Genomic DNA, 12,279 nt, shown 5'->3' with positions numbered 1-12,279 from the left:
TGGGTACATATATGAAGCACAATTAGCAATGTAATCATTTTATAGTTTACTTTTAGTTTACTTTCTAAATACAAACATAAACAAAGTTCATTCTAACTATACAAATATAAGTATACTAATGAAAATATACTAAAATCAGAGTAATTTTGATTCATAGTCTTATATTTGTTGTGATCTACAATTCAGTTTAAGTCACTCAGGGCTATGCTGTGAGCCTCATTTGTCATGCACACTGTGTAGAACCAGACAGAAAACAATTTCTCTTGACATTTATTGACAAAAAATATTTAACTTGACTTATGTGGTCATCTATTCATTAATGACTGGTTACAGTATTCATTAACACAGGAGCACATATGTCACACATGACAGTTATTAGTCCCGTTCATATGGAATTGGCAAGGATTTGATGTACAGTTTATCAAGTTTCAAAACACACACATTTCTTCAATATCATATCAGTGCAAATGGCACATATGGCACATTCACTTCATGTATAAATAAACTCTACATTTATCTGTGAATCTTTACACAAAAGCTTGCCAGATTTTGTTAGCTGCTCAACCAAAACACAGCATTGTTTAACACATTGACAACATTCTGGATTTTGATGTTTACACTTAAGTTTAAAGACAATCAATCTGTTGATCTATATATCTATATATCTATATATATATATATATATATATATATATATATATATATATATATATATATATATATATATATATATATACCTCTCCTTGAACCGACACCTTAACGTGGTGGAGGGGTTTGAGTGCCCGAATGATCCCGGGAGCTATGTTGTCGGGGGCTTCATGCCCCTGGTAGGGTCTCCCAAGGCAAACAGGTCCAAGGTGACGGGTCAGACAAAGATCGGTTCAGAAGCCCCCTATGATGACAACACGAACAAGGCAGTTTACGTCGCCCGGATCGGCGTCACCGGGGCCCCATCCTGGAGCCAGGCCTGGGATGGGTGCTCCATGGCGAGCGCCTGGTGGCCGGGTCTTACCCCACGGGGCCCGGCCGGGCACAGCCCGAAAGTGCGACGTGGAGGAGGATCCATAAGGGGCCGGTGCAGAGAGATCTGGGCGGCAGTCGACGGCAGGGGCCTCGGCGACCAGATCTCAAGACACAGAGACTAACTCTGGGGACATGGAATGTCACCTCGCTGGGGGGGAAAGAGCCTGAGCTTGTGCGGGAGGTTGAGCGATACCGACTAGATATAGTCGGCCTCACCTCCACGCACAGTTTGGGCTCTGGAACCCATCTCCTCGAGAGGGGCTGGACGCTCCACTTCTCTGGTGTTGCCCGCGGGGAGAGGCGGCGGGCTGGTGTGGGCTTGCTGATAGCCCCTCAGCTCAGCCGCCACGTGTTGGAGTTTACCCCGGTGAACGAGAGGGTCGCGTCCCTCCGCCTTCGGGTGGGGGACAGGTCTCTCACTGTTGTGGCGGCCTACGGGCCGAACAGCAGTGCAGAGTACCCGGCCTTCTTGGAGTCCTTGGGAGGGGTACTTGACAGTGCACCGACCGGGGACTCCGTTGTTCTACTGGGGGACTTCAACGCCCACGTGGGCAATGACAGTGACACCTGGAGAGGGGTGATCGGGAAGAACGGCTTCCCCGATCTGAACCCGAGCGGTGTTCAGTTATTGGACTTCTGTGCTAGCCACGGATTGTCCATAACGAACACCATGTTCAAGCACAAGGGTGTTCATCAGTGCACATGGCACCAGGACACCCTAGGCCGGAGGTCAATGATCGACTTTGTTGTCGTGTCATCAGACCTCCGGCCGCGTGTCTTGGACACTCGGGTGAAGAGAGGGGCAGAGTTGTCAACCGATCACCACCTGGTGGTGAGTTGGATCCGCTGGCGGAGGAAGAAGCCGGACAGACTTGGCAGACCCAAGCGCATTGTGAGGGTCTGTTGGGAACGTCTAGTGGAGCCCTCTGTCAGTAGGGTATTCAACTCGCACCTCCGGGAGAGCTTCTCCCATGTCCCGGGGGAGGCTGGGGACATTGAGTCCGAGTGGACCATGTTCTCCGCCTCCATTGTTGATGCGGCTGCTCGGAGCTGTGGTCGCAAGGTCTCCGGTGCCTGTCGTGGCGGCAACCCCCGAACCCGGTGGTGGACACCGGATGTAAGGGATGCCGTCAGACTGAAGAAGGAGGCCTATCAGGCCACTCTGGCTTGTAGGTCTCCGGAGGTCATCGAGGGGTATCGGCAGGCCAAGCGAGCCGCGGCTCGTGCTGTCGCAGAGGCAAAAACCCGGGCCTGGGAGGAGTTCGGGGAGGCCATGGAGGAGGACTATCGGTCGGCACCAAAGAAATTCTGGCAAACCGTCCGGCGCCTCAGGAGGGGGAAGCAGTGTCTCACCAACACCGTTTACGGTGCGGGTGGAGGCCTGCTGACCTCGACTGGGGATGTCGTCGGACGGTGGAAGGAATACTTAGGATCTCCTTAATCCCTCAGTCACGTCTTCCGAAGAGGAAGTAGAGACCGGGGACTCGGAGGCTGGCTCATCCATCACCCAAGCTGAAGTCACTGAGGTTGTTCGCAAACTCCTCGGTGGCAGGGCTCCGGGGGTGGATGAGATCCGCCCTGAGTACCTAAAGTATCTGGATGTTGTAGGACTGTCTTGGTTGACACGTCTCTGCAACATCGCGTGGCGTTCGGGGACCGTGCCTCTGGACTGGCAGACCGGGGTGGTGGTCCCTCTGTTCAAGAAGGGGGACCGGAGGGTGTGTTCCAACTACAGAGGGATCACACTCCTCAGCCTCCCAGGTAAGGTCTATTCCAAGGTACTGGAGAGGAGAATCCGACCGATAGTCGAACCTCGGATTCAGGAGGAGCAGAGTGGTTTTCGTCCCGGTCGTGGAACACTGGACCAGCTCTATACCCTCCATCGGGTGCTCGAGGGTTCATGGGAGTTTGCCCAACCAGTCCACATGTGCTTTGTGGATCTGGAGAAGGCTTTCGACCGTGTCCCTCGGGGTGTCCTTTGGGGGGTGCTTCGGGAGTACGGGGTCCGGGGCCCTTTGCTCAGGGCTGTCCGGTCCCTGTATGACCGGAGCAGGAGCTGTGTTCGCATTGCCGGCAGTAGGTCAGACCTGTTCCCAGTGCATGTTGGACTCCGCCAGGGCTGCCCTTTGTCACCGGTTCTGTTCATAATTTTTATGGACAGAATTTCTAGGCGCAGTCGGGGGTCGGAGGGTGTCCGGTTTGGGGACCACAGGATCTCATCTCTGCTGTTTGCAGACGATGTTGTCCTGATGGCTCCATCAAACCCGGACCTGCAACATGCACTGGGACGGTTTGCAGCCGAGTGTGAAGCGGCTGGGATGAGAATCAGCACCTCCAAATCCGAGGCCATGGTTCTCGACCGGAAAAAGGTGGCTTGCCCTCTCCAGGTGGGTGGGGTGTCCTTGCCCCAAGTGGAGGAGTTCAAGTATCTCGGGGTCTTGTTCACGAGTGAGGGAAGGATGGAGCGTGAGATCGACAGGCGTATCGGTGCAGCGGCTGCAGTGATGCAGTCGCTGCATCGGACCGTTGTGGTGAAGAGGGAGCTGAGCCGAAAGGCAAAGCTCTCTATTTACCGGTCGGTCTACGTTCCTACCCTCACCTATGGTCATGAGCTTTGGGTAATGACCGAAAGAACAAGATCGCGGATACAAGCGGTCGAAATGAGTTTCCTCCGCCGTGTGGCTGGGCGCTCCCTTAGAGATAAGGTGAGGAGCTCGGCCACACGGGGGGAGCTCGGAGTAGAGCCGCTGCTCCTCCACGTCGAGAGGAGCCAGCTGAGGAGGCTCGGGCATCTGTTCCGGATGCCTCCTGGGCGCCTCCCTCGGGAGGTGTTTCAGGCATGTCCCACCGGGAAGAGGCCCCGGGAAGACCCAGGACACGCTGGAGAGACTATGTCTCTCGGCTGGCCTGGGAACGCCTCGGGATCCCCCCGGAGGAGTTAGAGGAAGTGTCTGGGGAGAAGGAAGTCTGGGAGTCCCTGCTCAGACTGCTGCCCCCGCGTCCCGGCCCCGGATAAAGCGGCAGAAGATGGATGGATGGATGGATATATATATATATATATATATATATTCATTACTATTATTATTATTATTATTATTATTATTAATAATAATAATTAGTTCAATAACTTGACACTTTACAAAATAGGCCAAATGAAGCCTGTTTAAATTCAGCCTGGAAGACCTAACTCCATCCATCTACGTCAAGGCCACCATGGAAGGACCCCTCTCCCCAGCGCCATCGTCGCACTCAAGCGGCACCCGACTGTCCGTCTGTGAGAGTCAGATCCCTCACTTCACCATGGACTCTTCCAGGTTTCTGCGCTTATCCCAAAGAGGTTATGCAGTTTTTCCCGGCCAAGAAGGAGGGTGAAAGGTCAGGGGGCGTCGCATCATGGCCCCCGTACCTGCTCCTCATCCCCAATCAACGCTCTCAAGTGACTCCTCCCCGCTCCCAATCAGCGCCCAGGCGGTCGCATTTAAGCCCTCAGGCAGATGGCTCGGCCGCTCAAACCGTACTGCGACCCACCGCCTCCCCAGCTCCTCCTCTGCATTCCCCTCATCCTCTACCTCCTCTCCATATCTACCACCACCAGTCTCCAGGCTCCGGGGGGAGACATCTAATTCAATTAGATTATGACGTGCCCATGATCACTGTCTTCTACCGGGGTCTGAGCGCCAAATAAACTCTGTAATAAAAGCTTGCTAATCATTCTCTTCTGTGTCCTGTGTCTGAGTCTCTCCAGGGTGAAATTCTATTAGTGACTAGACTCATTAAGTTCTTGGATTACAACAAAAATCTGCATTTTAAAAAGCATACACTTTAGCTACCCCTTCTGTATCAAATATTACTGTCCTGTAGAATGTTGTGATGTCGCCTGAAACCCAGAAATAGATGGATTCTAGAATGTTGTGATGACCCAAGTCGGACGAAGGGAATTTTCTTACTCACCTGTTCAAGCTTCATCACTGTTGGCACTTCAGTGTCCTTATAAGTGACTTGGAGCTGTTTATTACGAAAGCTCATTGTATTCAGAAAAAATAAATAAATCTCGAAATAACGAGATAATTATCTCGTAATAACGAGGTAATTTTAAAAGAAATACAAATTAAAATTATCTCGAAATTATGAGATTTTTTTTTTTTGCAATTTGAGATTTTTTTTTCCCCATCAGCTCCCTGCTGCACCGCTCTCTCGCTCATCTGGAGAAGCCTGGCAGCTCTGTGAGGATCCTGTTCTTTGATCTCTCCAGCGCCATCAGCCGCTGCTCCTGAGGGACAAGCTGGAGACGGCTGGTGTGGAAAATGACCTGGCAGAGTGGATCCTGGACTACCTCACAGACCAACCCCAGTTTGTGAGAGCCCGGAACTGTGTGTCTGACACTCGGACCTGCAGTGTGAGGGACCTGCAGTGTGGGGGGCCTGCAGTGTGGGGGACCTGCAGTGTAGGGGTGCCACAGGGCACCGTCCTCGCACCCTTTCTCTCCACCCTCTACACTGCAGACCCTCGGACAGCTGTGTCCTGCAGAAGTTCTCTGATGACTCTGCCATCATCGGACTCATCACGGACAACGATGATGCGGAGTACAGAGGACAGTCGCAGGACTTTGTGGACTGGTGTCAGCAGAACCACCTCCTCATCAACGCGGGGAAGACCAAGGAGATGGTGGTGGACTTCCGCAGAGGCCACTCTACTGCCCCCCTACCAGTGAACATCCAGGGACGGGATAATGAGAGAGTGGACTCATAACACAGACGCACTGTACAGGAAGAGCCAAAGTCGGCTTTACCTCCTGAGTGACAGGACCACTCCTGAGGACCTTCTACAACTTTGTGGTGGCATCAGCCTTCCTGTCTGCTATTGCACCGGGATAATTTACATTATGTCACAGTATTGCACATGATTATGACAGTATTGCACATGATCATGAAAGCTGAATGACAGGGCTACCAGTTTTTGTTGTAGAGTCTGACAGCAGCAGAAGGAAAGACCTGCAAAACCTCTCCTTCACAGAGCGAGGAACAGGTTGGATCAGTCTGTCACTGAAGCTGCTCTCCAGAGTGGACAGAGTGTCGCAGGGGTCGACACTCATGGTTCAGCATAGACGTGAGTTTAGCCAGGACCCTTCTGTCCCCCACCTCCTGCACCGAGTCCAGAGCACAGCCCAGGACGGAGCTGGACTTCTTGATGACTTTGTCCAGCTACTTCCTCTCGCTCTCTGTGATGCTGCTGCTCCAGCAGGCCACACCTACAGGAGCTGATGCCACCACAGAGTCGTAGAAGGTCTTCAGGAGTGGCCCTGTCACTCCAAAAGACCTGAGTCTCCTCAGGAGGTAGAGCCGACTTTGGCTCTTCCTGTACAGTGCGTCTGTGTTATGAGTCCAGTCCAGTTTGTGGTTCAGATGAACACCCAGGTACTTGTATGAGTCACTCTCTCAATGTCCCGTCCCTGGATGTTCACTGGTGAGGGGGCAGTGGGGTGGCGTCTGCGGAAATCCACCACCATCTCCTTGGTCTTCCCCGTGTTGATGAGGAGGTGGTTCTGCTGACACCAGTCCACAAAGTCCTGCGCCAGTCCTCTGTACTCCGCGTCATCGTCGTCCGAAATGAGTCCGATGATGGCAGAGTCGTCAGAGAACTTCTGCAGGACACAGCTGCCCGTGTCGTGCCTGAGGTCTGCAGTGTAGAGGGTCCTCCTCACTGCAGGTCCGAGTGTCAGACACACAGTCCCGTGCTCTCACAAACCCGGGTCGGTCTGTGAGGTAGTCCAGGATCCACTCTGCAGGTCATACTCCACACCAGCCGTCTCCAGCTTGTCCCTCAGGAGCAGCGGCTGATGGTGTTGAAGGCGCTGTAGAGATCAAAAAACAGGATCCTCACAGAGCTGTCAGGCTTCTCCAGATGAGAGAGAGAGTGGTGCAGCAGGGAGATGACGAAAAAATGAATAAAATCTCAAATTGCCCAAAAAAAAACCTCATAATTTCGGAAATGATCTCGTTATTACGAGATAATTATCTCGTTATTTCGAGATAAAAATGTTTTTCTTTTCTGAATACAATGAGCTTCCGTAGTTTATACAGATCAAAACCAATGTCTTCTTGAAGTATCAACAATTTTCATTTTCAATATTACAACCTTTTTTAATGACTATCTAACAGTGGAGATTAACAACTAATTAACATGTCATTCCTATACCGACAAACACCAAAATTAATACTAGATAATGTGCAATGGCTGAATCCATTGCGAGTGTCTGCATTCTTGTGTAAAAATACTACATGTGTGTAGTAAAGACTTTATTCTTGTTAGGCTCGAGCCATGGAATGGAATGTTCATTCCATGGAATGCTCGTCTATTGTTCTTCCCCTGGTTTCTTATTAAGATAAGATAAGATAAGATAATCCTTTATTGTCCCACATGGGGAAATTTCATTGGTGCAACACAGGAAGATACAGAGGCAGATACAGAAGAACAGATCACTTATAGGAAGTTTGAAAAACACTTTCAGTAGAAGATCTATAAATAAAAACTCCCATAGAAAAATAAATAAATAAATAAATACCATTGCATGTGATCACGACAGTAATTGCACATGAATATGTTTCACGACGGCACATGGATTGCACATGAATTTCACAGTAATTGCACATGAATCATGACAGTAATTGCACATATGACGGAATTGCACATGGTTAGGTCAGTATTGCGAGTGTTCAGTACTAACAGTGTTTGTTATAAAGTCTGACAGCAGCAGGAAGGAAAGACCTTATTGAGCGTCTGCTTATGATGTCATGACAAAAACACTAATTACTTTTGGTGTTTGTCGGATTGGAGTTTTTTCAGAACAACAAAAGTTTCCATATTAGTTTTACATTGAGTGTTTTCGATCATTGCACAGTAGTGTCAGTAGTGATATAAGAACTAACACAAGGGTGAACCTGACAGCTTCGCTTTCCTACAAACACAGTAACATAATCATTACAATACTAATACAATTCAAATAAACAAGCAAAGTAAATGCACTAGACTGAGCTTTATTTCTCTTTTATGTTGACAGATTACCACAATACAATGCCATACAATAAGCATGTGTAGGCCTGTCCTCAAGCAATGAAAAACGTAGCTAAAACAACGTGTATCTGAAAGTTTATTCCTCTTTCTCTCTAGTTGCAGTGTGCATGTTCACAACACACTGAGCTCTGGTATTGCAGAGAGGAGATGAGACCTAATCAAAACTAATACGTTACTGAAAAAGTAACTTGGGGAGTACCAGATTACATGAGTGCACAAAACTAACACGTTACGCTAGTTATGCCAACTATATCCAGCTCCACTTTTTGCACAAGCTCCGACACCTTCTCCCCTCGCAAGGTGACTTTCCATGTCCCTGAAACTAGTCTCTTGACTGAACTCCAGAGATCAGGTCGCCGACCCTTTATGGCTCCTCCTGCAGGTGATCAACCATGCTGTATACATGAGTCACTCAAGCATACAAAACCTCACATACAAGCATGAAAACCTCAACACACTTTGTGCTCTAAGTTCCTTTAGAGCAGGGGTGCTCCATACGTCGATCGCAATCTACCGGTCGATCTCAGAGGCAGCGGGGGTCAATCCCAAAGAGAGACGAAGAGAGATGAAGAGCGCTGAAAAGCGCCAGCTGTGTAATGCAAAGGAAGGAGAGAGAGTCAAGACAAGAAGCAGAAGGAGGAGAGAGGACGTTCTGGTTAAGCTCAACCTTCTATCATTTAACGTGGTTGTGGCCAGTATATTTTATTTCCAAAATACTCAGCTGTATTAAATGGTCTAGTTAAATGGCAGATTTTCTCTCTACTTTTTATATTGCACATTTGTATATGAGGGGTGCACGGTGGCAAAGGCAGATAGCGCTCTTGCCTCCCAAGAAGGAGATCATGGGTTCGATTCCCGGACCAGACCAATATCACATGATCTCTCTGGGTGGAGTCTAACCCTAACCCATGGGTTCTCTCCGGGTTCTCCGGCTCCTCCCACCATCCAAAGACATGCATGTGTTAGTTAAAATTGGTGACTCTAAATTGGGCCAAGTGAATGAATGTGAGCGTGAACTGTCTGTAATGTCTATGTCTATGTCTCTGTGTTGGCCCTGCGACGAGTTGGCCACTGTCCAGGGTGTACCCCGCCTAAGGCCCGATATGATAAACAATATTGGGCAATTAAAGCCAAAAGCCTAATTATGGTTAAACAAAAATAAAAACCTGACAATAAAAATAATACTAAATTATACAATAATTTAGATCTATAGATTGATCTTCGGGCTTTGTTGAATATAAAAGTAGCTCGTGGGCCGAAAATGTGTGGGCACCCCTGCTTTAGAGCATCTGACAAAGCTGTGCAGAAGCCTGAACCTAAAATAACCTAATGCGCATGAATACAAGCAATATGCCAGGGACAAGACTAACATTTAAAACTACCAACATCCTCCTTATGAATATATCAAATCTGGTCCCCCAGCTTTATCCTAAATTGTGTCTCCAACTTTCTCCGTAGAGAGTGAAAAGACTCACCACAAACTTTGTTTGTCTGAAACAAACGGATTTGACACAGAAATGCTCTGACCCATGTAACGTGCTGCAACAATCCGGCACTCATTTTCCTAATTGGTGAGCTGCTAATTGGGATGCAGACTTTGCACATGTGGTATTTTTAAATCAAGGGAGAGTTACAGTACATGTTAACCCTGGTCCTAACAAAAAAATAACAAGCCTTTTACAAGCAAACAAACAAGCAAAATATAGCATTGATTAATTCATTACTATCATGGAAGTGGATTGATTGGTTGCTGTCTCATTGTAGAGCTACAAAAACTGTACTTTTTATTTATTTAAAAGTCCTGATTTATTTCAACCACAACAACATGTTTTACCTATAAATACTGCCTGGGAAACTGTCTCCTTGAGTTGATTTACAGACAGATTAAAGGTCTTCTACCTTATCACTTGTATTTCTTTTGGTTCAGGAAAATGCCCTTGTAACATCCACAATTGTAAGTATAATATAAACGCAGCTACCATTAGATTGGTCAAACAGCATTATTATTATCTATAAAAAAGCAAGAAAAAAATGATTGACAGGGATGGAGCCACTTTGGACATTGACAAATTGGAAACAATGACTTTTACAATGAACTTAAATATTGACGAATATATAGACAAAGAGAAAGCAATTTGATTGAACAATTTGACAGCAGGAAGTGGGTGGGGCTTAAAGTTCAAACGAAAACTTCAGCTTGTGTCAAACCAAACATAGGGTTTACACAAAAAGAAAAAAAGAAAGTTTGAAATACAACACATCAATGAAAGAATCCTGATGTCCTTGGACACATTTTCATTAGTGCTGTCAGTCGATATTTTTTTAATTGTAATGAATCGAAAATTAAGTAAAGAATTTAAATATGATTAATCACAATTAATCCCGCACATTCTGCCATTAATTAAACGTAACATAACACTTTCTCATTAAAATTATTTTTACAAATTGTCTTACTTTTCATTGTTGTCTTGAGATCTGTGGTTTGTTCTGCTGCTCGTAAACAACAGCCGCTGAGTGATCCGTGGGGATTGATAGCTAATAATTACTAACTTATCTAATCACTAATATTTTCCCACCTTTTTCTGTCCTTTCCTCTGCATTCATCCATATAACATGAAGTACTTGCCATACAGCACATATTAATCAACACAGTCTTCCATAAAAATGCAACAAATATAAATGAATCAGGTGTTTTCAATGTTCTACAGTCTCTTCTTGCTTTTGAATTCTTCGGATTACTACACATAAAAGGTGTCAAAACACTTAGGCCGGTTCATGTATAAAAGGGACATATCAACTTTAATGAACTTTTAACCTTGTTTACAATGGTCTTTCCTCATTATTATTTACTCAAAGTTGTATTTTGATTGTGTCATGCATGTTTGAGTAGTCCTGCATTGTCTTGCAACTGAGGCTTAAAATTCCTTTGTTTTCACCTAAATACAGGGATGTAGGATCCCTACCCACATCCCTGTATTTAGTTTCAGTTATTATAAAACATAAGACTCTTGAGTGATACATGTAGGTCTCTAAACTGCCACAGAACCCCTTTTCAAAAGTAAGAACATGAAAATCTGCTGTTGCTGCGTTATCCATTCTCCAGTCAAAGCTTATTCCTTTCTACAGTTTTGAACAGGAAGTGAATGGAACTGTTTCTATTGGATTAGATGTTATTGTATTTATATTATGACTTGTTTTAACAAGTCTTTTGGAGAGTCCTATACAATACTGTATGGTGGCCTGGTTTAGTTCCTTAACTGTTGAATGTAAAACCAAACAGTGGTTAATAAGGCGACGAAGGCGATTAGCAGAATAGAGTTTCCTTTTCTCCAAGACCTCCAAAACTCTGAACTTGCTCAGGCTAAACGAATCATATGAAATCCTCTTCACTTGTTGAACGGTGAATATTAGTCGCTTTCATCAGGCAGACTTTCATTTGTATCTATTTCTATGTCTAGATTTTAGTCCTGGTATATTAAAGCTATCTTTAATATAAACAATTTACAGTGTTACAAGAGCTCAAGAATATGTTGTTATGTAGTTCTATTTACTAATTCTCTGGTGCCACTTAGACACTTTACCACTGTGGTGGTCACTGAGCAAAGGGACACTTACCGCTCACACAATGTTTACAGTATGTTTACAGTATGTTTTCAGCTTCCCTCAGTTTTTACACAAATACAAATTCATATTTTAAACTTCATAATTTTAATGCTTCCACCCCAGCCAATTCTGGTCAGATGTTTTGTGATCTAAATAGACCAGCCCAAAATAGGATGCAAGTGCCAACTCATCACTCTCAAGAATTTGGAGACTTTTTGTAAATATTCCCAGGTCTTTATGAGATCGTCTTTGTTATTGAAATGTTTGCGTGTCCAGATATTGTTCTGGTGGACTGGTGACTTATGACATCCCCTGTCATTTCCTACTGTGCAACCTTTTTTTGTTTTCTTCTTAATACCAAGTTGTTGGATTTGGTGTGGTCTATTCAGAATAGTAAATGCATTAAAGGCTGAGTTCTAATGCATTTTTAATGTTTCGTGATGGCTTATCTCACTTCCACTGAGGAAAGGTAATTAGGCAGTTATAATAAGGTGATAGACATTATTTCTGCAACAATCATTCTAGGATATCCTCTGATTCTATGTGGGTCTCGTGGCCTTTTGGGACGTGGACACACCGGGA

This window comes from Eucyclogobius newberryi, unplaced genomic scaffold, assembly GCF_026437365.1.
Source record: "Eucyclogobius newberryi isolate DKJ021-1_F unplaced genomic scaffold, fEucNew1.0.hap1 SCAF_12, whole genome shotgun sequence".
NCBI lineage: Eukaryota > Metazoa > Chordata > Actinopteri > Gobiiformes > Gobiidae > Eucyclogobius > Eucyclogobius newberryi.
This window is presented reverse-complemented; position numbering follows the sequence as displayed.